Source organism: Symphalangus syndactylus, chromosome 14, assembly GCF_028878055.3.
Source record: "Symphalangus syndactylus isolate Jambi chromosome 14, NHGRI_mSymSyn1-v2.1_pri, whole genome shotgun sequence".
Lineage (NCBI taxonomy): Eukaryota > Metazoa > Chordata > Mammalia > Primates > Hylobatidae > Symphalangus > Symphalangus syndactylus.
In genome coordinates this window covers 101,646,124-101,672,558 of record NC_072436.2, presented here as the reverse complement: position 1 = coordinate 101,672,558, position 26,435 = coordinate 101,646,124, and the positions used below count along the sequence as shown (strand labels likewise).

Below are 26,435 nucleotides of genomic sequence, written 5' to 3'. Positions count from 1 at the left end.
TCATTATATAACATCTTGAGACTCTTCTTTCACCAAGTTGTTGCATATATCATTAGTTTATTCCTTTTTATTGCCGAGTAGGGTTCCACTGTATGGATTTACCAGAGTTCATCCATTTACCAGTTGAAGGGTATCTGGGTTGTTTTCAGTTTTTGGCAAATACGGAAAGAGCTGCTATAAACATTTGTATACAGGTTAGATAAATACCCAGGAGTGGGACTAGGTCATATCATATGGTAGGTATATGTTTAACTTTATAAGAAATTGCCCAACTTTCTAGAGTGACTGTACCATTTTTCATTCCCAGAAGGAATGCATGGTGGAGTTCCGCTTGCTTCACATCCTTGCCAAGAGTTGGCATTGTATTTTTTATTTCAGCCATCCTAATAAGTATGTAAATGCTATTTCATGGTGGTTTTAGTTTGCATTTCCCTGATGACTAATAATGCTCTTAGTCTATTCATGTGCTTACCTGCCATCCTTTGATAAACTGTTTTCCAGTCTTTCATCCATGTTTTAATTGGAATAATTATTTTCTGAGTTATGAGCGTTCTTCATATATATACATATATATTCTACATATGAGTCCTTTGTCAGATACATGATTTGCAATTTTTTTTTTTTTCTGAGACAAAGTCTCACTCTTATCACCCAGACTGGGGTGCAATGGCGCAATTTTGGCTCACTGCAACCTCCGCCTCCCGGGTTCAAGCGATTCTCCGGCCTCAGCCTCCCAAGTAGCTAAGATTACAAGCGACTGCCACCACACCTGGCTAATTTTTTTGTATTTTTAGTAGAGATGAAGTTTCACCATGTTGGTCAGGCTGGTCTCAAACTCCTGATGTCAGGTGATCCACCCGTCTTGGCCTCCCAAAGTGCTGGGATTACAGGCATGAGCCACTGCACCCAGCTAAATATTTTCTTCCAGTCTGTAACTTATTCTTCATTCTAGTTAACAGTGTTTTTTGCAGAATTTATGAATTGAATTGTGCTCCCTACCAAATTCATATGTTGAAGTCCCAACCCCCAGTACTTTAGAACATGACTATATTCAGAGGAAGGGTATTTGAAGAGGTAATTAAGGTTAAAAAAGTTATATGGGTTGGCCCTAATCCAACAAGACTGACGTCCCTTTAAGAAAAGGAAGAGATACCAGAGATATATATGCACAGTGAAAAGGCCATGTGAAGATACACCAAGAAGGTGGCCATCTGCAAGCCAAGGAGAGAAGCTTCAGGAGAAACCAACCCTGCTGGCACCTTAACCTTGGACTTCCAGACTCCAGAACGATGAGAAAATAAATTTCTACTGTTGAAGCCACCCAGTCTGTGGCATTTTGTTATGGCAGCCCTGCCAAACAAATATACAGAGCAAAAGTTTTTATTTTTGATAAAGTCCAATTTATCAATAGTTTCTTTTATGAATTGTGCTTTTGGTATCACGTCCAAGATCTTTTTGCTTAACTCCAGGTCACAAATATTTTCTCCTGTGTTTTCTTCTGAAAGTTTTATGTTTTTACATTTAGTTTCATGATACATTTTGAGATAATTTTTGTGTAAGGTGTACAGTTTAGGTTTAGGTACTTTTTTTGCATGTATACGTCCAACTCTTATCATTTGTGGAAAAGTCAATTTTCCTTTCATTGAATTGACTTCCACCTTTGTCAAAAATGAATTGGCTATATTTGTGTGGATCTATTTCTGGACCCCATGTTGACCTATATTGATCTAGTGATTGTGTATCTCTTACCTACACTATACAGTCTTGATTAGTGTAATTTCTTTTGTTGTTCTTTTTTTTTTGAGACGGAGTCTCACTCTGTTCCCCAGGCTGGAGTGCATTGATGCAATCTCAGCTCGCTGCAACCTCTGCCTCCTGGGTTCAAATGATTCTCCTGCCTCAGCCTCTTGAGTAGGTAGGACTACAGATGTGCCACCACGCCCAGCTAATTTTTGTATTTTCAGTACAGATGGGGTTTTCCCATGGTGGCCAGGCTCATCGACAACTCCTGACCTCAGCTGACCCACCCACCTTGGCCTCCCAAAGTGCTGGGATGACAGGCATGAGCCACCACCACGCCTGGCTGATTACTGTAGTTTTATAGTAAATTTTAAATTTACAATCACAATAATTTTGTGATTCCTCCAACTTTTTCAAAGTTGCTTTGGCAACAAAGGTCCTTTGCCTTTCCATATAAATTTGAGTCAGCTTGTCTGTTTTAAAAAAAAAAAAATCTGCTGTTGGGACTTTTATTTGGAAGTACATTAAATCTATAGATCAATTTGGAAAGAACTGACATATTTACTATGTGGAGTCTTCCAATCCATGAACACTACTGGCAGGTGTCTCTGTTTATTTAGATTTTGATAACTTTTATCAGTGTTTTGCAGTTATCAGCATACAGATCCTATACATAATTTCAATTTTGATTCTAAAAGCCACATGTGGCTAGTGATAACTGCATTAGACAGCACAACTCTAAAATGTTTGAAACTGGAAATACTGAGAAATAGCACCACCATGCAATGTAACTCACTGTGAAACCATGCTATGTGCCAGTGTCACAGCACGCAGGACTTAGGGCATAAGGTGAAGTTTTGAAGAAATAGAAAAGATGCAATGAAGAGACAATCAATAAAGAGCAAAGAACAGATGGACAGAAAAAATTAGGAGACCATGAGAAAAGAGCAGATCTCCAAGCTGCCTTGAGTTCCTGACAACTTTCCAGTTCCATATATCATGTATCTTTACAATAGCCTCTCTTTTCTTAAGTTAACTTGAATGGCTCTTTGTTTCTTAAAACCAGATAATTAAAGATCTACATTTCTAGGACTACACAGTCCTAATTTAAAAAAAAAATTAAAAAAACAGTTTGAGGCTATCATTAACTTTCAAAAAATGCACTTAGCAGATAGTAATTGGATATAGACATGGAAAATAATCTGTGAGTGATAAAAAAGTACAGACAGTTCCAACATATCAGTAATTTGTATTTCAAAGTTTAATTCTGAATTTTGGAATTCAAAAATGGACTTGTTCCATATCAATAACACTTTTAAATGGTAACTGGCAGACCACACTAATAATATGGATAAAACTTAACAGTAGCACTGAGTTTGGGAAAGCATAAGAGACAAGGTAACCAATTCCAACCTTGCACTATAGAAGCAATAGCAGCAGCATTTCTAGCCCAAAGGTGCTCAGACCCCAATGCGCGTAAACATCTTCCAAGATTTCACTTTCGGAAATAAGTTAGCCTAGATATAAAATATCCTTCCATTACAAATATCTAGAAATAGCAGACAAGATACAACAAACACTCTTTTACACACACTGAACTCACAAGCAAAGAAATTCACAGGTGGCACAAAGAGATATAGTATAAACAGCTTTAAAAAATCTGTTAAATGTATTTACTGAACAAAACCAGAGCTGTAAACAAAAGCTCAAGTCATGGCCTTAGATTAAACTTGGAATCTAGGGACTTCAGTTCTGATTTTTATTAGATGTAGTGAAAACTGAAATTGGGACCACTGCATAAAACCAGCAATGCCCTTGAAGAGTCACCCCCCACAGGTAGGTTGGGAAAAAGGGCTCTATCCACAACAGGCAACTTGTTCAAATTAGGCCTTCACTAGAATCGAAGTATCTTCCCTGGAAATCCATAACGACAAGTCTGTCCCCAGTAGAGTATAGGGTTAAAATTTACACTGATTTCGAGGGCCAGAAGCCTCAAGTCAAGAAATAAATTTAAGTTGTTTCTGGGTTGGTGGTAACACAAGGCACCTGGCAGAGGGAGAAACAAATTCTCTGTAGATAAACACATCTTCAACCCATACTCCAGGAAATTACTACATAATATTATTAGGCAGATATGAGCTTAAAACAAAATTATCAAGCACAAAAGGAAACAAACCACCAGAGCAGTAAAAACTATGAAAAACCAAATTAAATCCACAGAAGTTAAATTTTAGGAATTAAAAGATACATAACATTACAATCAAGTATGCTTTAAAAGTTTAAAGAAATAAAAGAAGGTATTAAATGCATAGGTCAGATTTTTTTAAAGTTAACACTAGAAATAAATAAATACATGGGTCAGAAACAAGAGGCTAACAAAAATGACTTGGCAGACAGGATAAAAAGAACAAAATAGAACTTCTAGAAATAAAAAATGAAATTAAAAACCTAACTGGCGTACACAGATATAAAATTAGACAAAATGGCAGATCTGAAGCAGCAAAGAGAGCAAGAGATAGAAAATGAGAGATTAAGAGACACGAAGAATAGAATAAGAAAATATACATCTAATTAAACAAGGAAGGAAGAGAGAACCATTATTTCAAGAGACCGTGGCTGAAATTTTTCCAGAATGGGTAAAAGACGTAAAACCTCAGATTCAGGAGACACAGTCTCAAGGAGAGTAAATAAACAAGAAATCCACATCTAGACACACTACATGAAACTGCAAAAAGACTAAAGAAAAAGTGATCTTTAAAAGCACTCAGAGAAAAGGAGTCAGATTATCCACAAAAGAACAACAATTAGACTTTTCAGAGAAAAAAGAAAGCCAGAAAGACTGTAGAAAATATGGTGCTGAAAAAAAGTTAAGTCAATCTAGAATTATATTCTCAGGTAAAACATTATTCAATAAAATAGGGCAAAATAAAGACACTTTCTAACAAACACCAAGGGTTCACTGCCAAAAGATGTGCAATAACATATTCTTCTAAAGGATGTATTTCAGGATCAAAAAAGACTCAGAAAGAAAGTTTAAAATGCAAGGAGTATCAAATAAACTAGCAATCTCGGGTAGAGATAAACATTGATGACTGTAAAAAAAAATAATGTCCATGCAATTTTTTAAAAACTATAACTCAAATATGGAGCAAAATACCATGGAAATGGGAAGGTGGAAGTACAAATAAATTGCTCTGAAGACTTTATACAGTTTGGGAAGTGGACAGAGTTAGTGAATAATTTGGGGTCTTAGGTTAGTTATGTATATTATTAAGATCAACATCTAGAATAATGAAAGTAGTATATAACAGTGATTCTTAATTGAGGATACTACCCCCATAAAAATGGAAAGGAGGTGTCTGGAAATGTGGAGGGACATTTTGGGTTGTCTCAATAACTGGGGATGATAATAGTATTTGGTAGGTAGGACCCAATGATTTTTAAAGTCCTGTTGTGCCTTCAGATTGCCACACAATAATCCTGGCCAAAATGCCAGTAGCACCTACACTGAGAAATACTGTATACACCTACCAAAAAATGAAACTTAAACAACTCAGCATGGAAATTAAACAACTCAGTGTAAACCACTTGTAGATCTGCTTTAAATCACAGAGTCTTGGCTTCCACACCACGCAGACTCTGAATCAGCAGATCTGAGGTAAGCCCCAGGAACCCATGGTTTTAATACCACTCAAGTGACTGATTCAATCAATAGCCTATCAATCACACTTGAGAAACACCACAGTCTAATAAGCGTGAAATGGCAGATGAATGGGGTTTAAGAGACTCCCATTTCAGCGAGAGGCACTGGAGGAACGGATGCCCGGGGCTGAGAAAAAGTCTAGCAACAAGGACTAAGTGGTGGCAGAAATTCATGTACATGTATCATTAAGTGTCCCCAAATCAGAAACTGGAGATCAGGAGAAAAAGCACTTTTCTAAGATTAACAACAATATAAGTAGAGCAGTGCTTTACATAAAATTTTTTTTTAAAAAAATACTGGAAATGAAATGAAAATACAACAGTTCAGGAAAACATCAATAAAATAACTCAATCCACAACCTAAAAATCAATCACCCTATAAACACGACGGGAAAGTCTGTCTTCAGAAATCCTGCCCATACTCTGACCGACATACATCTCATGACCTTATTCACCAATTTCTAACATCTGCGATATGACTACCCTGGAGCAGCAAAATAGTACTTCTGAAACGTGTTAAATATATTCTGGAAAAAAAAAAAGAGTTCTTGGTTAAGTATTAGAAATAATACATACTATAGGCTGGGCGCGGTGGCTCAAGCCTGTAATCCCAGCACTTTGGGAGGCCAAGGCAGGCAGATCACGAGGTCAGGAGATCAAGACCATGCTGGCTAACACAGTGAAACCCCCTCTCTACTAAAAAAATACAAAAAAATTAGCCGGGCGTGGTGGCGGGCGCCTGTAGTCCTAGCTACTCAGGCGGCTGTGGTAGGAGAATCGCTTGAACCCAGGAGGTGGAGGTTGCAGTGAGCCGAGATTGCACCACTCCACTCCAGCCTGGCAATAGAGCAACACCCTGACTCAAAAAAAAAAAAAAAAAAAAAAAAAAAAAAAAAAATTACAGTGAGGCTTATTTAATGCAAATGCAGAATATCACTTCTCTAACCAGTATCCCTGGGGAATGAAGACTAAGTTTTCCAGATAATGGGATAAATGTTAAGTGAAAAATGCATATTTTTTAATTCAAAAAAGAAACATCGTATGTTTATTAAGCGTGTGATACAAAATTTAACATTTTCTGTTAACTCAATATTGCCTATTATATAAATTATCTATAAAGCATCCCAAAGTGACACTCTTAAATTAGACACATAAAGCTATTTGCCCCTATACTAAGTCATGTTTTTAGCCTGGGGCCCAGGGCTGGGCTTCAGTGAGCCCAAGAATTCCTGACACTGAATACAGACTGATATATGTTTTATACTTCTTGCTGAGAAAAATGCTTACAGACTCCATTAGGTGTCACTATGGTCTGAATGGGTCCCTCAAAGCTCATGTGTTGGAAACTGAATCCCCAATGTAATGGTATTGGCAGGTGGGGTGATTGGGTCATGAGGCCAGAGAATGAATTAATGTCATTTCTGAGGAAGTAGGTTGTTTATCTTGAGACTGAGTTGGTTATAAAAGTGAGTTTGGCTCCCTTCTGCTCTCTTGATCTTTCGCCCTTACTCTTCCACTTTCTGCCATGGGATGACACAGTACAAAGACCCTAACTGGATGCCATCGCCATCCTCTTGGACTTTCCAGCCTCCAAAACTGTGACCCAAATCTTTGATCTTTATAAATTACCCAGTCTCAGGTATTCCATTATAACAGCATAAAGTGGACTAAGCCAGGTGTCCATAAGGTTAAGAACCACCTCTCTAAATCTGGACTGTTCTGCTTACTTAATTTGAGGCATTTTGGTTTTCTCCCTCTCTCTCATCAGGCTGTTAGTGGTTATTTCTTACTGACTGTGTGTACAGCATCCCTACCTCCAATTTGTTTTGAGTTGGAGAAACTCATTAAGTGAGCTCATTAGAAAATGTTTTCATTAAATCACTGAGGACTTCACCTGTGAATGTAAAGAATAAAACACAAAAATGTACAAACTGGTGGCAAATGTGTAAAATAAACAGAATGTTTACACAGCTGACGGTAGTCCAGATTAAGTATATTATAAAAACGCAACATATTCTACCCAATAAAATCTCTTATCTCCTTAGAAGCCTTTTATTTAAGATAATTTCCATCTTACAAGAGAATATACTTTTCAAATGTATCAGTCATAAAACTTAGAACCTATCTATTTCAGAATCCCGTTTTTACCTGTAGTCATTACAATCCATCCATTTTTTTTTTTAAAAAAAGCTATGTATAGCAAACTTCATTTTTTAAAATTTTAATGTTTTAAAATAATTTCTGCACAGGGCCCATGCTAATCTTCTCTGTATCATTCCAATTTTAGTACATGTGCTCCCAAAGCGAGCACCAAACTTCATTTTTTAAGATCACTTATGTTTAAATCTGGGGCGAATGAACCAATTTCTAGAATTTGTGCCTATTATTTGAGGACTGGATCTGCACTTGACCTTTGGTATATGCAGGAGACTGGTTCCAGGACCCCTGAGTGTACCAAAATCCACACTTGCTCAAGTCCCATAGCAGACCCTGCAGAACCTGTGTATGTGAAAAGTCAGCCATATATATATGGGTTTCACATTACACAAATACCGAGTTTGGTTGAAAAAAATCTGCATATGTGGACGTGTGTAGTTCAAGTTCAAGCCTGTGTTGTTCAAGGGTCAGTTGTATATCTTTCATTAAAATCAGTGAAATGAGAAGGACATACATATGCTTTTTCATGACACAAAATTTCAAAGTAAATTAAATTTATTTATAACTAAGCTCCATCAAGGCTTTGAACATTACTCTTACAAAGCACTCTTAGCAATATTAGAAACTTTTGTTATGCTTTATAAAAATTTTTCTACCATTACTCCTCTCGCTAAAAATCTGCCTACTACGAGAGAATGGCCAATATGAATACCACTATTTTCACATTTCTCCTGTTCCCAATACCCTTAAACAATATCTCATTTGCTTCTGTTACTGCTGGACATTTACTTCAATTACATTATAGTAATCTTGGGAGAAACATAAAGGAGGAGCCAGGGAAAGGCAGAACAACTTCTAAGGACACATTGCACTACAGCAAGCCTGAAATGAGGGCAGCTTGAACTAAGGTCATTTAATGGGAATGGAGAGAAAAGGTTAAAAATTCTACTTTATCCCAGGTTTTCTAGATTGTGGTTCTCCAGAACAAAAATTCACAAGAGCCACATTATTTTTTGCTTAGGTAATTATTTCCAAGAATAAATAGCTATGTTTTCTGTTGTGCTTTTAATCCAGAGGTGTCTAGAACAGTCCTCAAAGGAAGGGGTGATAGTGGAGGAGGGCCATTCCTCTCTACAGAGCCAGACCTGAGCTCACTCAGTCAGCCAAGTATCAAAACAGCATATTCACAAATAAGTTATAAAAGAGCCTGGCCAGACGGACAGGACAAAGAAATGTAAGACCAGATTATGGAGAAACGAAGAGGGCCACTTCAGGGAATAAGATAGGCAGAATGTGGTTATGACGCCAAGGATGAGACTAAACAGAAAAAGGCCTGGCAGCAACTAGATCTTTGATAATAACCAGTTTCTGTCATCCTTTGTCAGTGCTATATCCTCCTCCCAAAGTTTCTTGCGACTGGCCTGGAAAGGGGCTTTCCTGTGCATCAGAAGGAATTTGAATCCATCAGACTCCAATTATTCTTCCAGAAATACGAAAATCACAATGTAACTCTTAACATCTGAAACAAAAATGCAACAAAAGAATGATTCCACTATGACAGCAATTACGTTTAAGACCAGATAAAATACTAGTTCAGATACACACTGATGAAATTAAACAACCTTCCGGCATTCTAATAGCCAGTTTAATTAAAAAAAAGAGATCGATGCCATTGTTTCCACTCAAGAAATAACACCAATTCATAATATACTAATATCATAATGTGCAATAAACCCACCTGCAAAGGGCTCTGTTGTACAAAAATTACCAAAGAAATTAAGCAACATAGCTTGCTGCTGACAAATCTACGCAAGTATATAAAAAGTGGATTTTACCAAACAACCTACATGCGCCTACACACACACACACACACACACAATTTTTTAAATAATGGTTTTATTCAGGCTACACAGCAAGTATTAATAAGCTTTTCCACTATCTGACAATGCTGGCTTCTTTTTATTCTGAAAAAGAAAATGGAATGCTTCTGAAACTGTTCTGTTATACAATAGAGAAATTACATAATTTGACCTCATGAGGCTAAACTATCAGCTCCCTTTCTCACTACTAGGGTTAGCTAATTTGTCTTCCTGCTTACTGCCTTTGTTCTTTTGGGATGAATGTAATTTCCCAAATATAAGACACTCCTATTATCCTACTTATCCATTACCATTTACTGTGACATAACAAAACTTTGTTTACTAAAACCTACTGTAGCGCTCTACATTTCAATTTTCAATTTTCTCATGCTTATTTTTCAAAGAATCAGACACTCAAATATGCTACATTATAAAGGGCTCTGGAAAACACTATCAAATAATTCTTTCCATCTGTTTAGTTAAAAGGAGGGGGAGAAACTGAGATTTCAATTACTCTTCAAAATATTTTGATATATATGCTTTATTTAAAGCCTGAAATACTGAAAAGTCTTTAGTATACAAAAGACTAGAGCTGTTAAAAAGTTCAGGATGATAGATGCAGTGTTCATTATGTAGAATAGATGTATACTTAAATATTAAAATATCAGGAAAAGGGGAAGGGAAATACAAGTTTGGTTTTTGGGGGTTTTTTGTTTGTCTGTTTGTTTTGAGACAAGATCTCACTCTGTTGCACCAGCTGGAATGTAGTGGCATCATCATAGCTCACTGCAGCCTCTTAACTCCTGGGCTCAAACAATCTTCCTGCCTCGGACTCCGGAGCAGTTGGAACTACAGGCATGCACCACCACACCTGGCTAATTTTTAAATTTTTTAATGTAGAAATGGGGTCTCACGATGTTGCCCAGGCTGGTCTCAAACTCCTGGCCTCAAGTGATCCTCCCACCTCGGCCTCATAAAGTGTTGGGATTATAGGTGTGAGCCACTGCACCCGGCCTACAAGTATTTGTATACCAATAGCTTAATATTCCATAGTCCACTTAGGTAAAATACGATAAAAGACAATTCGGTTTACATTTCTGAACTTCTACCAATATCTTTTACTCAAGACAATGTGCTTTAACTTCAAGCCCCAAATTTTTAACTTATGAAAGTTTTTCATAAAACAATTTTAGCAAAAATACTAGCCCAGAAACAGCATCTCTCTTCACCTCTTATAAGAGACCAAAGAGTCATTCTTACTATCTAAGGTAAATACATCTCAATTTAAGAGATCTATTACTTGATCTAAAAGACTATTTGCTTTTGAATGATTTAGTAGTATGTACTGACTATTACTGGACTTAGCTAAGCTGTAACAGATAACAATAAATGGTTGGATTTCATATCATCCTTGCCACAACAAATGACAACTTTTCATCAATTTAAAAACTTGAAATTTCAAGTCAAAATAAAGAAATGATTCTTTTTAAACTTGCTGAGGTTCATCATGCTACATATCTAAACCAGTAAAAATGGATAGTGTATTAAGTCTCTCAACCAAGACTTTGGTACTAAAAAAAAATCCTATATAGTACTCACCAACTCCATAAAGTGTGCTTTAAAACAATATTAAGAATTAGTGACTACAAACATAAGAGAATTCAGTAAGATAGTAACCTATAAAAAGAATATACAAAGATCAATAGTCTTCATTATACAACATATTATAATACGAACAACAGCAGAAGATATAAAGACTACATTTCCAATAGCAACTAAATAAAATATTTGTATATTTTCACTTAATCACAAATGTGCAAACTTAAAGAAAACTTTAAAAACCTTTAAAGAAATGAAAGTAGAATTGAATGAAGAGGAAGTTATAATCATATTCTTAGAGAGGCTAAACATCATAAAGGTATCAACTCTTCTTAAGGTATCATAATTCATACAAACTCAATAAAAGTATCAATTTTTTTCCTCCAGGAACTAGAAAGGCTGATTCTAAAGATCTTATTGAAAAATAAACAAGCAGTAATTGCCAGGAAAACTCTGAAAATGAAGAGCAATGAGAAAACAGCTCTAACAATATAACTTTATATGGCCTCAAGAACTAAAAGTATACGAGTGGCAAATGAATAGACAGACCAGTGGGACAAAATACAAAGTCCAGAAATACACCCATATAAAGAATTCTTAGAAACAAAGGAGATAATCCAATGGAAAAATGGACAAGTATGTGAAAAAGAAAAGAAATACAAATGGCCCTGGAATATATGATAAGCTGAAAACAGAAATACAAACAAAAAATATACAGTGAGATAGTGTTTCTTATCAGATTGGCAAAATCTGATTTAAGTCCAACCACTTGTCAAGCTGTAGGGAAAGGGGGACATTCCAAGGACCCTCATATATTGCTGCTGAAATGCAAAATGCAAGATGTATATAAAGGGAATCCAATAATATCAATCAAAATTACAGATGCATGTACCCTTTCACCCGGCAAACACCCTTCTAGGAAACGAAACCATCAGGAAACCTACACACATACGAAATAAACATGTACAAGGTTAATCACTATGAAATTGCCTGTAATAGCAAAAGACTGAATAAATTCAAGTGCAAAAGGACTGGTGGAATTAACTACAGCATATACCAACAAATGAATACTATATAGTAAAAAAAGAAAAAAAAAGATAAGGAAGGTCTTTATATACTGACTGATATAACGAGAGAGCTCCATGGAATAAAAATAAAGAAACCAGGGTGCAAAGTATTAGTGTAATTAGCCTTTTGCATAAAGTCTAAAGGAATGAACAGAAATTAACAAAAATTAATAAAAATATAGTTAGTAATACATATAATGAACTAAGGAGAAGGGACAGATGGGGATGGGTGGGAACAAGACTTCTCAGGGGATACTTTTTAAAAATAGCACTTTGCATTTTGAACCATGTAAATAAATGCATTCTTTATTAAAATTATAAATTAAATTTGAAATAAAAAGAAATTGGTGGCATGGTTAATATTTGGCCCCCAAAATTTACTAAACCATGGTGTAAGCCTTTCCTTTGATGGTTTCAGGAATAATTAAAATAATAATAATAATGATAATAATTGGCCAGGCATGGTGGCTCACGCCTATAATCCCAGCACGTTGGGAGGCTGAGGTGGGTGGATCACTTGAGGTCAAGAGTTCGAGACCAGCCTGGCCAACATGGCGAAACCCTGTCTCTACCAAAAAATATGAAAATTAGCCAGGTGTGGTGGTACACACCTATAGCTCCAGCTACTTGGGAGGCTGAGGCAAGAGAATCGCTTGAACCCAGGAGGTGGAAGTTGCAGTGAGCTGAGATCATGCCATTGCACTCCAGCCTGAGACAAAGCAAGACTCTGTCTCATTAAAAAAAAAGAAGAATTGTGTGAAAAATAAACATCACAAATGCAATCACACTTGTCAACCTGCTCATACTAAATTTCCAATCTATCAATTAAAACTAAAGAATGTACTATGCTTTGAAAACTTATGTTGTACTATGTAACAAAAAGCCACATTGTTTACTTTGTTCAAGCTATAGTTGTACTTTATATGTCACTAAGAAGCCAGCAAGAAGAGTACCACTTGTGACAGGCAGTAAATACTTCAGATGACACAGACAAGGTTTTTAATAATAGCCAGTTCAGTGCAGGTCAGGCTAGGATTATGCTAAAACTGGTAGGCTTAAGGTAGTGCACAGCAGCTTCAATCCAGTCAAAGAATGAAAGCCTCAAAGGAAAGGCCATTTCCAATATACACCACATCTCTTTAACAAAATAAAAACACATGGGAACCATCTCATTTCCATCTTTGAGGTGACTTGGAGTTTTGTTCAAGCCAAGACAAAAGTCTACGTGTAGCACCTCAGTAACATAAATGAGTACAGCTGATTTTCAAGTATTTTAGGAACTTAAGTAGTTAAATGCAAGGATTTGAGGTGATATTTTAGTGAAGCCTGCCTAGCTACCTAGCAGCACGGTCAGACAAGCCTGGCAATGACTTTTAGAGAATCAGAATCTAAGTCACAGCCATATCACTCAGAGAAATCTGAGTTCTTACATAGAAACTATGCCAAAAAGTTAAGGGCTCCTGTTACAAGTATACATTTTAGTGTTTATTACAAGAGACTGCTGTAAGTAGGATCTTTGTTTTCATATCTAACTAAGATCTAGCCAGGTACATAATATTTATATGGGGGAGGGTTTAACATGGTTTAAAAAGAGGATATTTTATGTTTCTGGAAACATTTAAAGGCATGCTCACAAAAAGAAAAACAAGCTGGTAAGTTTATATGACAATTTCCCCAGACTTCAGTAAGCTCAGACCCATATAACCAACTAGACAATGCTACCGACACCCATGTACCTCAAATTAATCCCCCCAAAAACCCTGCTATTCCTTAGGTGTAGTGACATCACCCAACACCTTGCAACTGCCCAAGGGAGAACCCTATAACCCAACACCTTAACCCTCCCCATCCCTCCATTCACAGAATTATAAATGTCTATTGTATGTTTTTAACTTCTCTGTTTCTATTACTAGTGCCCTAGAGTTCAGGCCACCATAATCTCTTCTCTGGAATACTAGTCTCCAGTCTTGACTCTACCATCCATGCATTGAAGCTTTCACATTTATTAGCGTAAGTTGCTCAAAATATTTTAAAGTACTGCTAAATTAGTAGTTATGCTCTTTATATTTGCAACAATAATTTACAAATAATATTTACGCCTTCTCTTTTATTTCTTGGGTGTTCTTACCAGGTTTTTCTTTTTTACATATCTTTTCAAATGTTGAGCTTAGGTTTTATTGATCCCCCCCACCCTTCCCCTTCATTTAGTTCCTGTTCCTCCTTTTTATTTACATTTCCAGTGCCTATGAGTTTACTCTGCTCTTTTTTTAACTCCTTGGTGTTCATACTTAATCATTTTATTTTTTATTGCTTTTTTAATAAGTGAATTTATTATTATAAATTATGACTGGAAGTCCTGCTTTATTTATATATATAGCTTTAATAATTTTTCATCAAAATAGATACTGTATAATTTTCACTGTAATTTCCTCTTTAACTAATGAGTAATACAGTAATTTTCAGCTTCCAAAAGAAAGGTATCTGGCCAAATACAGTAGCAGAAGGCAGTATACCCTTTCACCTAAAAAAAAAAAAGCATTAAAAATGAACAAAACATATAACACTTAGTTTTTACACATGAAATATCGGTTAGCACACTACGGTGATTCCTTAAAAAAGAAAAATAAAATCCTACAGAGTTTTACAATTGTCCCGGCTTATATTCTAGAGACAGTTTCCAGGCCTCAGTGCAGGGCAAGAGAACCCAGATGGAGCCTGATGGTCACCCTAAGTTGACATGATGAAGCTAAGAATACAGGAAAATGAAGAAAGCTAGAATTCGTAGGACAGAGTACCAAAACAGAGAGAACTATACAGACAGGAAGGGGAGGGGGGTGTCCCATCTTCATCTCAAAATTTCAGCTCAATACCAATCCCCATATCCTTGTGAGGAAACACATAAGGCCTAGAGCAGAGCCACCAGAGAGGAAAAGAGAGAACAATTACCAAAGATTTCTAAGGGTTGGGAATAGTTCATGCTCTCATCGGCCAGACTGGAAAACTTCATAATTTAAGAGACACCAGGTAGAATACTCAGAAGAATACTGTCTTAGTATTGGGGAAAATTAGCTCTAGGCTACCAGCTGCTCTGTTCCCATCTAACTGAGCTTCGAAACAATACCTGCAAGGCCAGGCGCCGTGGTTCACGCCTGTAATCCTAGCACTTTGGGAGGCCAAGGCAAGTGGAGCGCTTGAGCTGAGGAGTTTGAGACCAGCCTGGGTGACACAGCGAAACCCATCTCTACAAAAAATACAAAAAAATTGCCAGGCATGGTGGCCCGTGCCTGTAGTCTCAGCTGCTTGGGGGGCTTAGGTGGGCGTTTCGCTTGAGCAGGAGAGGTTGAGGCTACAGTGAGCCAAGATGGCAATACTGCACTCCGGCCTGGGTGACAGGAGTGTGACCCTGTCTCAGAAAAAAACAAATAAATACAACAATCTGTTTCTGAAGTAATTTTCACTGCGCCACAGAAAAAAGCCCTAGAATACTAACAGGAATACAAAAATATCCAGGGCACAAAGTAAAATTCACAATGTCTGAAATACAATAGAAATTACTAATCATGTAAAAAAGTAAGAAAATACAACCTATAAGGTAAGAAGAAAAATCAATAAAACAGATTCAAAAATAGAATGAGTAGACAGAGACATTAAACTAGCTATTCTAACTACATTCCATATGTGCAAGAAGTAAAGACTAAGCCAGTTAAATAGAAACACGGACTATGAAAAAAACCCAAATTCTATTAATACATGAAAACTAAAATAACTGAGATTAAACTACAATGGATAGAATAACAGCAGATCAGACACCACAGAAGATTAGTGAACTTGAAAAAATGGTAATAGAAACTACAGTCTTTTTTCTGTCTGGAAAAAATGAACAGAGAGCATCAGTTAGTTGTGGGATAACTTCAAGTAGACTAAGAAACAGGTAAAGAGCAAAATTTTTTTGATTAATTGCCAAATTTTTTCCAATTTTGATGAAAACCATAAACCTACACCTCCAAGAACTTTAATGAACTCCCAGCAAGAGAAATGAGCAGAAAGCTACATTAAGACATATCATAATCAAATTGCTTATAAAAAGAAATATATCAAAATTTGTGATACACAACTAAAATAGTACTTAAAAGGAAACACAGCAACAAATGCTAGTATAAGGAAAAAAAGAAAGGAAACGAAATCAGTGACTTCAGTTTCCTCCTTAAGAAACTAAAGTAAAGCAAATGGCCAACGAACCTCAAGTAAGCAGAAGAAAGAAAATAAGATCAGAGTGTACATCAATTAAATAGAACAGAAAAACAATAAAGAAAAATCCATTAAACCAAAAATTGGGTCTTTGAGAAAAATCAATAAAATTAAGGCTCTGTTACCTCTAAGAAGATAAACTTCCAGCCAAACTAATCAGAAAAAAAGACAGTCCAAAAAAGAAAAAAGAAAGAAAAAAAAAAAGAGAGAAGACACAAATTCACCAATGTTGGGAAGTAGAGACATGACATCACTACAGATTGTACACATATTAAAAGGATAATGAGAAAATATTATAATTAATTTTATGCCATTAAATTTCAACTTGGATGAAATGAATAAATTCTTTGAAAGACACAAACTACCGAATCTCATTAAAGAAATAAACTAAATAGCCCTATATTTCTAAAAGAAACTCAATCTATAGTTTAAAATGCCCAACAATAAAGCCTCCAGACCCAGATGGCTTCGCTGATAAATTCCACCAAACACAGAAGGAAGAAAATATTTTACACAAACTCTTTCAGAAAAATGAAAAGAATACTTCTCAAGATAGGGGCAGAGCAACAGGGCCGAACAGGACTCCAGCCACCGACACCCAGCAGGAACACCAAATTTAGCAACTATTCACACACAAAAAAGCACCTTTATAAGAACCAAAACTCAGGTGTGCACTCAAAGTACCTGGTTTTAACTTCATATCACTGAAAGAGGCACTGAAGATGTCTGAACGAGGCACTGAAGATATCACTGAAAGAGGCACTGAAGGAAAGGCAATCTTGAATTGCCAACGTCCCCCATCCACCCACAGTGGCAGTGTGGCGCAGAGAATGTGTGTGCTTGAGGGAGGGAAAGCACAGTGACTGTGAGACTTTGCATTGAACTCAGCTGACACCCGCCCACGGAGGGAGCATTTAGATCAGCCCTAACCAGAAGGGAAGTGCCTGTCCCAACAGTCAGAACTTGAGTTCTGGCAAGCCTCCCCACCATGGGCTGAAGTACTCTGCAGCCCTCAATAAACCTGAAAGGCAGTCTAGGCCACAAGGACTGCAACTCTTAGGCAAAGTTGTAGGGCTGAGTGGGGCTTGCAGCCAGTGGACGTGGGGGGCATGCAAGCTATTATGACACCAGCCAGGGCAGCTAAGGGAGTGCTTGTGCCACCCCTCCCCTAATCCCAGCTAGTGACTCCAAAAAAGAACCCTTTCTTCTGCTTGAGGAGAGAAGGAAGAGTGAAGAGGACTCTGATCTGCATCTTGGATACCAGCTCAGCCACACTAGGTTAGGGGACCAGTTAGGATCGTGAAGCACCCATTCCAGGCCCTAGCTCCCAGATAATATTCTAAACACACCCTGGGCCAGAAGGGAAACCAGCTGCCTTGAAGGGAAGAACCCAGTTCAGGCTGGATCCAGTATCTGCTGACTAAAGAGCCCTTGGGCCCTGAATAACCAGCAGCAAAACCCAGGTAGTATGCTGTGAGTCCTGGGTGAGACTCTGACATGTGCCAGCTTCAAGTGAAAACCAGCACATGCCCAGCTGTGGTAGCTACAGTGAAAGACTCTTGCTTGAGAAAAGCAGAGAGAAGAGTAAAGGGGACTTGGTCTTTCACCTTAGGTACCAGCTCAGCCACAGTGGGGTAGAGCACCAAGTGGACTCTTGGAGTCCCTGATTCTAGGCCTTGGCTCTTGGACAGCATTCCTGGACCTGCACTGGGGCAGAAAGTAGCCCGCTGCCCTGAATGAGTCCTAGGTCTGGCAGCACTCACCACAAGCTGACTGAAGAACCCTTGGGTCTTAAGTGAACATCAGCAGTAGCCTGACAGTGCTCCCCATGGGCCTGTAGTGGTGGTGGCCAATGGGTGAGGCTCCTCTGCCTGTAGAAAGGGGAGGGAGAAGTGGGAAAGACCACGTTTCATGGTTTGAGTACCAGCTCAGCCACAGTAGAATAAAACACCAGGAAGATTTCTGAGGTTTCTTTTCTTTTTGTTTTTTCTGAGGTAGAGTTTTGCTCTTATTGCCCAGGCTGGAGTGCAACGGCACGATCTCGGCTGACCACAACCTCTGCCTCCCGGGTTCAAGCGATTCTCCTACCTCAGCTTCCTGAGTAGCTGGGATTATAAGCTTGCACCACCACACCTGGCTAATTTTGTATTTTTAGTAGAGACGGGGTTTCTCCATGTTGGTCAGGCTGGTCTCGAACTCCCAACCTCAGGTGATCCGCCCGCCTTGGCCTCCCAAAGTGCTGGGATTACAGGCGTGAGCCACCACGCCCAGCCGATTTCTGAGGTTTCTAACTCCAGTCCCTGGCTCCCAGATGGCATCTCTGGACCCACCTGGGGTCTAGAGGAACTCCTCAACCTGAAGGGAAGGACACAAGCCTGGCTGGCTTCACAATCTGCTGATTACAGATACCTAGGGTCTTGAGCAAACATAGGCAGTAGCCAGGTAAGGGTCACAGCAGGCCTTGGGCAAGACCCAGTGCTGTGCTGGCTTCTGGTCTGACCCAGCACAGTCCTGGTACTGGTGGCCACAGAGGACCCTGTGTCACTCCTCCCCCAGCTCCAGGCAGCTCAGAACAGAGAGAGAAATGACGTTTAGGAAAACGTAAAGGAAGAGAATAAGAGACTGCCTATAATACAGGGAATTCTTTTGAATCTTATTGAAGACCACCAAGGATATACCTCTATAAGTCTGCAAGAACTACAGTGTTACTGGGCTTGGGTTGCCCCTTACTGCAGGTATGGCTTAGATTACAAAATCCACGTCCTTTTGAATATCTGCAAGGCCTTCCCAAGAAAGACAAGTACAAACAAGCCCAGACTAGAAAGACTACAAGAAATACCTAACTCTTCAATGCCCAGACATGAACAAACATCCGTAAGCATCAAGACCATCCAAGAAAACATGACCTCATCAAACAAACTAAATAAGACACCAAGGCTGGGCACGATGCTCACACCAGTAATCCCAACACTTTGGGAGGCTGAGGCAGGCAGACTACTTGAGCCCAGGAATTCAAGACCATCTTGGGCAACATGTTGAAACGCTGTGTCTACAAAAAATACAAACATTAGCCAGCTGCAGTGGTGTGCACCTGTGGTCCCACCTACACGGGAGGCTGAGGTGGGAGGACCACCTAAGCCTAGGAGGTAGAGGTTGCAGTGAGCCGAGATCATGCCACTGCACTCCAGCCTAGGTGACAGAGTGAGACCCTGTCTCAAAAAATAAAACAAAATAAAAAAAACACCAGGGACCAATCCTGGAGAAACCAAGATATGTGATCTTTTAGAAAGAGAATTCAAAATAGCTGTTTTGAGGAAACTAAAAAAAATTCAAGATAACTCAGAGAAGGAATTCAGAATCCTATCAGATAAATTTAACAAAGACACTGAAATAATTAAATAGAATCAAGCAGAAATTCTGCAGTTGAAAAATGCAACAGATATACTGAAGAGCACATTGGAGTCTCTTTTTTTTGAGACGGAGTCTTGCTCTGTTCCCCAGGCTGGAGTGCAGTGGCGCGATCTCGGCTCACTGCAAGCTCCGCCCCCCGGGTTCACACCATTCTCCTGCCTCAGCCTCCCGAGTAGCTGGGACTACAGGCGCCCGCCAACATGCCTGGCTAATTTTTTGTATTTTTAGTAGAGACGGGGTTTCACCGTGTTAGCCAGGACGGTCTCGATCTCCTGACCTCATAATCCGCCCGCCTCGGCCTCCCGAACTACCGGGATTACAGGCTTGAGCCACCGCGCCCGGCCGTAACATCGGAGTCTCTTAATAGCGAAACTGATCAAGCAGAAGAAAGAATGAGTGAGCTTGAAGACACGCTATTTGAAAACAGAGGAGACAAAAAAAGAATTAAAAAAACAAGCACATCTGCAAGATCTAGAAAAAAGCCTCAAAAGGGCAAATCCAAGAGTTACTGGCCTTAAAGAGGAGGTAGAGAAAGAGAAAGGGGTAGAAAGTTTATTCAAAGGGATAATCAGAGAGCTTCCTAAACCTAGAGAAAGATATCAATATCCACGTACAAGAAGGTTATAAAACACCAGCAGATTTAACACAAAGAAGACTACCTCAAGACACTGAATACTCAAACGCTCAAAGGTCAAGGATAAAGAAAGGACTCTTTAAGCAGCAAGAGAAAGGAAAATATACACTGGAGATCTAATACATCTGACAGCAGACTTTTCAGTGGGAGCCTCACAGGCCAGGATAGAGAGGCATGGCATAAAGTGAGGAGGGAAAAAAAACTTTTGCCATAGAATAGTATATTCAGCAAAAATATCCCTCAGACATGAAGTAGAAATCAAGACTTTCCCAGACAAACAAAAACTGACAGATTTCATTAACACCAGACCTGTCCTACAAGAAATGCTAAAGGGAGTACTTCAATCAGAAAAAAAAAAAAGGATGCTAATCAGTAACAAGAAATCATCTGAAGGTATAAAACTCACTGGTAATAGTACACAGAAAAACAGAATATTACAACACTATAACTGCGGTACGTAAACTACTCTTAAGTAGAAAAACTAAAAGAAAAGAATACTTCTCAGTTGAGGCTAGCATTATTCTGATAATAAGACACAGATGTTACAAGAAAACTACAGACAAACATACCTCATGAACATAAAAAATTCTTAAAATTTTAGCAAATCAAATACAATGTTAGAAGGGTTAATACATCATTTTCAAGTGGTATTTATCCTAAGAATGTAAGGTTTAGTATTAGAAAAATCAATCAGTATAATTCACCATATTAACAGACCAAAAATGAACAAAAATTGGTCATCTCCACAGAATAAAAAAGTAAATAAATAAAATCTAAAATCTGTTCCTGATACAAACTCAGCAAACAGGAAATAAAGAGAACTTTGCCAATCTAGCAAATAGCATATACAAAAGACCTAAAGCTAACATCAAAGGAAATGGTGAAAGCCTAAATAGTATCTTCCTAAGAGCAGGAACAAGGGAAGAATGTCTGCTCTCACCACTTCTATTAACAACTTAAAGGAAAAAAAAAAAAAAAAAAAGGATTTAAAGTTGAAGAATGCCAGTTGGAGAATGGTTTGATAATTTGAAAAAGTGGTTTGGCTTAAAAACGTCAAGAAAACAGAAGAAGCAGCTACTGCCAACCAAGCGGCAGCAGGGGAGCTCCCAGACACCATTAAGAAAATCATTCAGGAGAAAGGTTATCTGCCTAAACAGGTTTGTTTAGTTTTTTTTGTTTGTTTTGTTTTTTATAGAGTGAGAGATAGGATCTCACTCTATTGCCCAGGCTGAAGTGCTGTGGCATAACCTTGGATCACTGCAGCCTCAACCTCCTGGGCTGAAGTGATCCTCTCATCTCAGCCTCCTGAGATGGAAACTGAGACCACAGGTGCATGCCACCACATACAGCTAATTCTCTTATTTTTTTGTAGAGATGGGGTCTCACTATGTTGCCCAGGCTGGTCTCAAATTCCTGGGCTCACGTGATCCTCCCACCTCGGCCTCCCAAAGTGCTGGGATTGCAGGTGTAAGCCACTGTGTCTAGCACTGAACAAGTTTTTTAATGCAGATGAAAGTGCCCTATTTTGGAAAAAAAAATGCCACAAGACATTAGTAAAGAGGAGAAGTAAGCACAGGATTTATGGCAGGAAAGGATAGGCTAACTCAATCCACTGTTTTGTGCAGATGCAGTCAAGTTTATGATCAGAACTGCTCTTATCTACAAAGCTGTTAACCCTTGAGCCTTAAAGGGAAAAAATAAACACCAGCTGCCAGTCTTTTGGTTGTACAAAACAAAAACAAAAAGCAAAAAAGGAAAAAAACCAACCTAGATAACAAAACCCTTTTTCTGGATTGGTTCCTTCCATGCTTTGTCTGTGAAGTCAGGAAGTACCTTCTCAGTAAGGAACTGCCTTTTAAAGTTCCTTTGATATTAGACAATGCCCCTGGCCACCCAGACCCCAGGAGTTCAATGCTGAAGATGTCAAAATAGTCTACTTGACCCAAGCACAATATCTCTAATTCAGCATCTAGATCATGGGGTCATAAGGACCTTTAAGTGTCATTACACACGATACTCTAGGGAAGGGACTGTCAATTCAATGGAAGAGAACACCAATAGAGAGAACGTCATGAGTGTCTGGAAGAATTTCATCATTGAAGATATACTGCTGTTATAGAAAAAACCTTTAAAGCCATCAAGCCTGAAACAAAAAATTCCTGCTGGAGAAAACTATGCCCAGATGTTGCACATGACTTCACAGGATTTATGAGAGTAAGTCAAGGAAATCATGAAAGAGACTGTAGATAAGGCCAAAAAAAAAAAAAGGGGGGGGTGGGGGATTGGGTGGGTGAAGGGTTTCAAGATATGGATCTTACAGAAATTTAAGAGCTAACAGATAGCACACCAGAGCAATTAACAGAAGCAACTTGATGGAGATGAGTGCTTCCAAAGCAGTGCCAGACGATGAGGAAGAAGACAAAGAAGAAGCAGTGCCAGAAAACAAAGTAACATTAGGCAATCTGGCAAATGGGTTTGATTCTCCAAGACTGCTTTGACTTCTTTTATAACAGGGATCCTTCCATGATACAGGCACTGAAACTAACAGTGGGAGGATTGGTACCATATAGAAACATTTTTAGAGAAATGAAAAAGCGAAAAAGCAAAAAAGCCAGAGAGAAATTACAATGTATTTCTGTAAAGTTATACTGTGCCTGCCTCTTCTGTCTTTCCTTTCACTTCTGCCACCCTGAGACAGCAAAACCAACCCTTCCTCTTCCTCCTCAGCCTACTCAACATGAAGACAAGGATAGGCACTTATGATGATCCACTTCCACTTAAGGAATAGTAAATATATTTTCTCTTATGATTTCTTCACATTTCCTTTTCTGTAGCTTACTATATTGTAAGAATATAATACACAATATGTATAAGAAATACATGTTAATTAACTGTTTATATTATCAGTAAGACCTCTGGTCAACAATAGACTATTAGTGGTTAAGCTTTGGGGGAGTCAAAAAGTTATACATGGATTTTTGACTACATGGGGGGCTGGCTCCCCTAACCTCTCTGTTGTTCAAGGGTCCACTCTAATATTGCTGAACTTCAATAAATGATCCACTTGGAAGCTGGCTGCAGTGGCACCAGCCTATAGTCCCAGCTACTCTAGAGGCTGAGGCAGGAGAATCATTTGAACCCAGAAGTTTGAGTCCAGCCTGGGCAACATTTAAAAACAAAACGACAACAACAAATCACTTAAAGCTAAATCAGATGTTTCAGCCAGTCTGTAAATTTCTCCAGAAAATTTCATTGAGTATGCAGAGAACAGAAATAGGAAGAGAAAAATAAAGCATAGTAGATATTGAGATATACTCAGAGTTGAAAATAAAAACAAGGTAATTTAACAGTGTGAACAGAAATAGACTAAAAATAATTATCCATATTCTACATGGAATCTCTGTTTATGTTACAGTTGGTATAAATGCCTATTTACCTAGTACTATAATAAATGTAAAGACAGATCTGTAATTCACAGGCATTGAGATAAAGGACAATGTGGTTAAGCAATAACAGAAACTCAATAGCACTTAAATGGATAGTTTCTAAGTGCTAATTCCAATGATGGAATGAAAATAGCAGAAAGGTATTTCCATTGTTAAGGTACTTTGAAAAACTTCTTACCACAAACTGAAACATAAAATGCTGCATATGATTATGCCCAACATTTGCTTTTTCAATATCCTTTACGTTTTTCTGACTACAGCAAAGAAGTAACTTTGGTTAATCTCTTTTCAGTTTCTACTTACACCTAGGTCTGGGTATGGTAGTTTGGGATTGTGGAGGAGGGAGCTGCTAATCTGTAATTTAAAGCAACAGCTGATTTCCAGTTCAGCAACAGGCCACTGCATCCTCTACACATAAGAGGCAGCTGAACCCTTTGTAGATTGGCAGGACATACCACAAACAGCCACAGTCAAGAATTTGGAGTTCCCTGTATTCATGCAACATCCTGCACCCATTTCAGTAATTAGACATAATTTCACAATCCTAGAAAATTAGAGCAATACAATCATAACAAAGCAACTGGTAATATTATGAAGATCTTAGCATTTCTTATAAAGCTTTCTATCTTTATAAATTTTGGTTCTTTGCTAATACATTATAACAAACTCTACTGAAAACCATTATAGTCACATGTCACTCTAACAGCCAAAAATCTTATCACACGATTTTGGAACACATACAGAAGTGTGTGCAGAAAAGCAGTATTTCTCTTCCACAGACAAATGGTAAATTATTTATCATGAAAATAATATTTAAAAGATTATTTTTAAAAAGGTCTTTGCATGGTGGAAGACTAAAACTAGTACTTTTCATAATATGAAGGATAACAACATTTCCAAGTTTTAAAAAGTTTTTCTAGCTCTTCAAAAATGTAATTTTCACTATAGCAATTAAATCAAAATGCACAGAATAGCCATTTTAACTATACAAAAGGATATATGGTACAATGACATCAAAGGCACATATGTCATAGTTATTGCTACTGATATCCTAGAATTGTTTTTGTATGTCATCTTTTCATTCAAAGAAACATATCTTCACCATATAATCTACATTAGCATTAAATACACCTTTGAGAAACTGTTTAAAAGAACAAAATATTTTGATATCATTATGCCATTTTTTTACTTAAGCTGGATATAAATGAACAGAATCTATGTCTTTTTAAATACAGGACAGTAATTCAACAGTAATTTTTAAAAACAAAGTATACTCCATATAATTGTATGCCTCAAATTTAAGTGAATTTCCTGTGAGGACTAGGAAATGGATATTTACATCAGAGAAATGTCGTCTTCTTGGCGTCTATTTTTAGTTAAAACCGTTATTTAAAATCCAATTTTAAAGCAGAGTACAGACAGAAAGCCAGTAAGTTTGACTCCCTCACTTCTGACACGAAGGCAGATGTTTTCCCTACATTTTCCCTACTTAAATCATACTAGAAAGTTGTGGTGCATATTCCAGATTGAGTATACCAACTTACATTCCCTCTCTAAACAGTGACTCCATTTCATGATGTGAGCATGAGGAAAGAATGGTGTATGGTTTCAGTGTCTTGTTTAGTTATTAAATACTTACTGAGAGCTAATCACATGCCAGGTATAGTGCTGGGTACAGGGACACAAGGATATGGTTTATGCTTATGCTTAATGTCTTTGCTAGATGATTAAACTACAATGGTACAATTCTGAAAATCCATTTCTCTGATGACCACTGGTGAGAAAGTGGATGGAACCAGTAAGCTTTTACCTGGCAAAGGCTTCATCATCCATTCAGTTCTAAGTGCAACAAGTATCTGCCAAGTACTTCCACGAGCACAGAAGTTTGTCAGAATTGAACAAAATAACTCTAAGGAACTGTGACTGCTAGCAATGAAAAAAATGTGACGATCTGCAGACAGGGAAAGTGACTAAACGTAATGGCTTCAGGTTCGAATGGTAATGGCTATATATCTACATGGTGACTAATAAAAGGAGGCTTAAACACTTGACATGCTTTATGGCACTCTAGAGAGTTTACAAAGTATGTCACATATATTATTTCATTTTAACTTTCCTGACCATATCATTTTACAAGGCAAGAAATGAGTGAGGGTAAACTAGGCTTTCAGTAGTACACTAACTCTGCATTTCTCAAAGTGTGTTCTGTGGAATTGGGATATTACAGTCATTAGAAAGATCACTTTAAAGATCTAATGTTCCAGAAGACACACTTTGGTAAACTACAATGATTTGCCAAACAAGACCAGAATAATTAAGTCAGAGAACACACTTTCAGGGACAAAATCAACAACAGCTAGCGCGGGTCAGGGCCCTGGAAAAAGACCACAAAATGGATCTAAAGGAGATCACGCCACACCTAGCTGCAGTCACCACCATCTCCTTTCAGCTATACGCTGAACAGCTCACTGTAGCAATTAATGTTGTCCCCCAAAATATTTACTGAGCTTCTATTGTAGTCCATGTATTACACTAGAAGCTGGAGATATAACAAGGAATAAGACAAAGAAGG

At 38.0% G+C, this 26,435-nt stretch overlaps 1 protein-coding gene and 1 pseudogene across 4 annotated transcripts in view; both read right to left on the bottom strand.

The window, feature by feature from the left end:
* MAP4K3 (mitogen-activated protein kinase kinase kinase kinase 3) overlaps window positions 1–26,435 on the bottom strand; it is a 188,055-nt gene that overhangs the window by 136,478 nt on the left and 25,142 nt on the right. The window contains exon 1 of one of the 4 annotated variants that reach the window (XM_055243026.2): window positions 17,057–17,191. The exons of the other annotated variants lie outside the window; for them this stretch is intronic. The gene's annotated coding sequence lies outside the window, so the exon portion shown is untranslated. Of the gene's footprint in view, window positions 1–17,056; window positions 17,192–26,435 lie in introns of those variants that run through there. 4 annotated transcript variants of the gene reach the window in all.
* LOC129463282 (uncharacterized) lies at window positions 7,656–7,753 on the bottom strand (annotated as a pseudogene).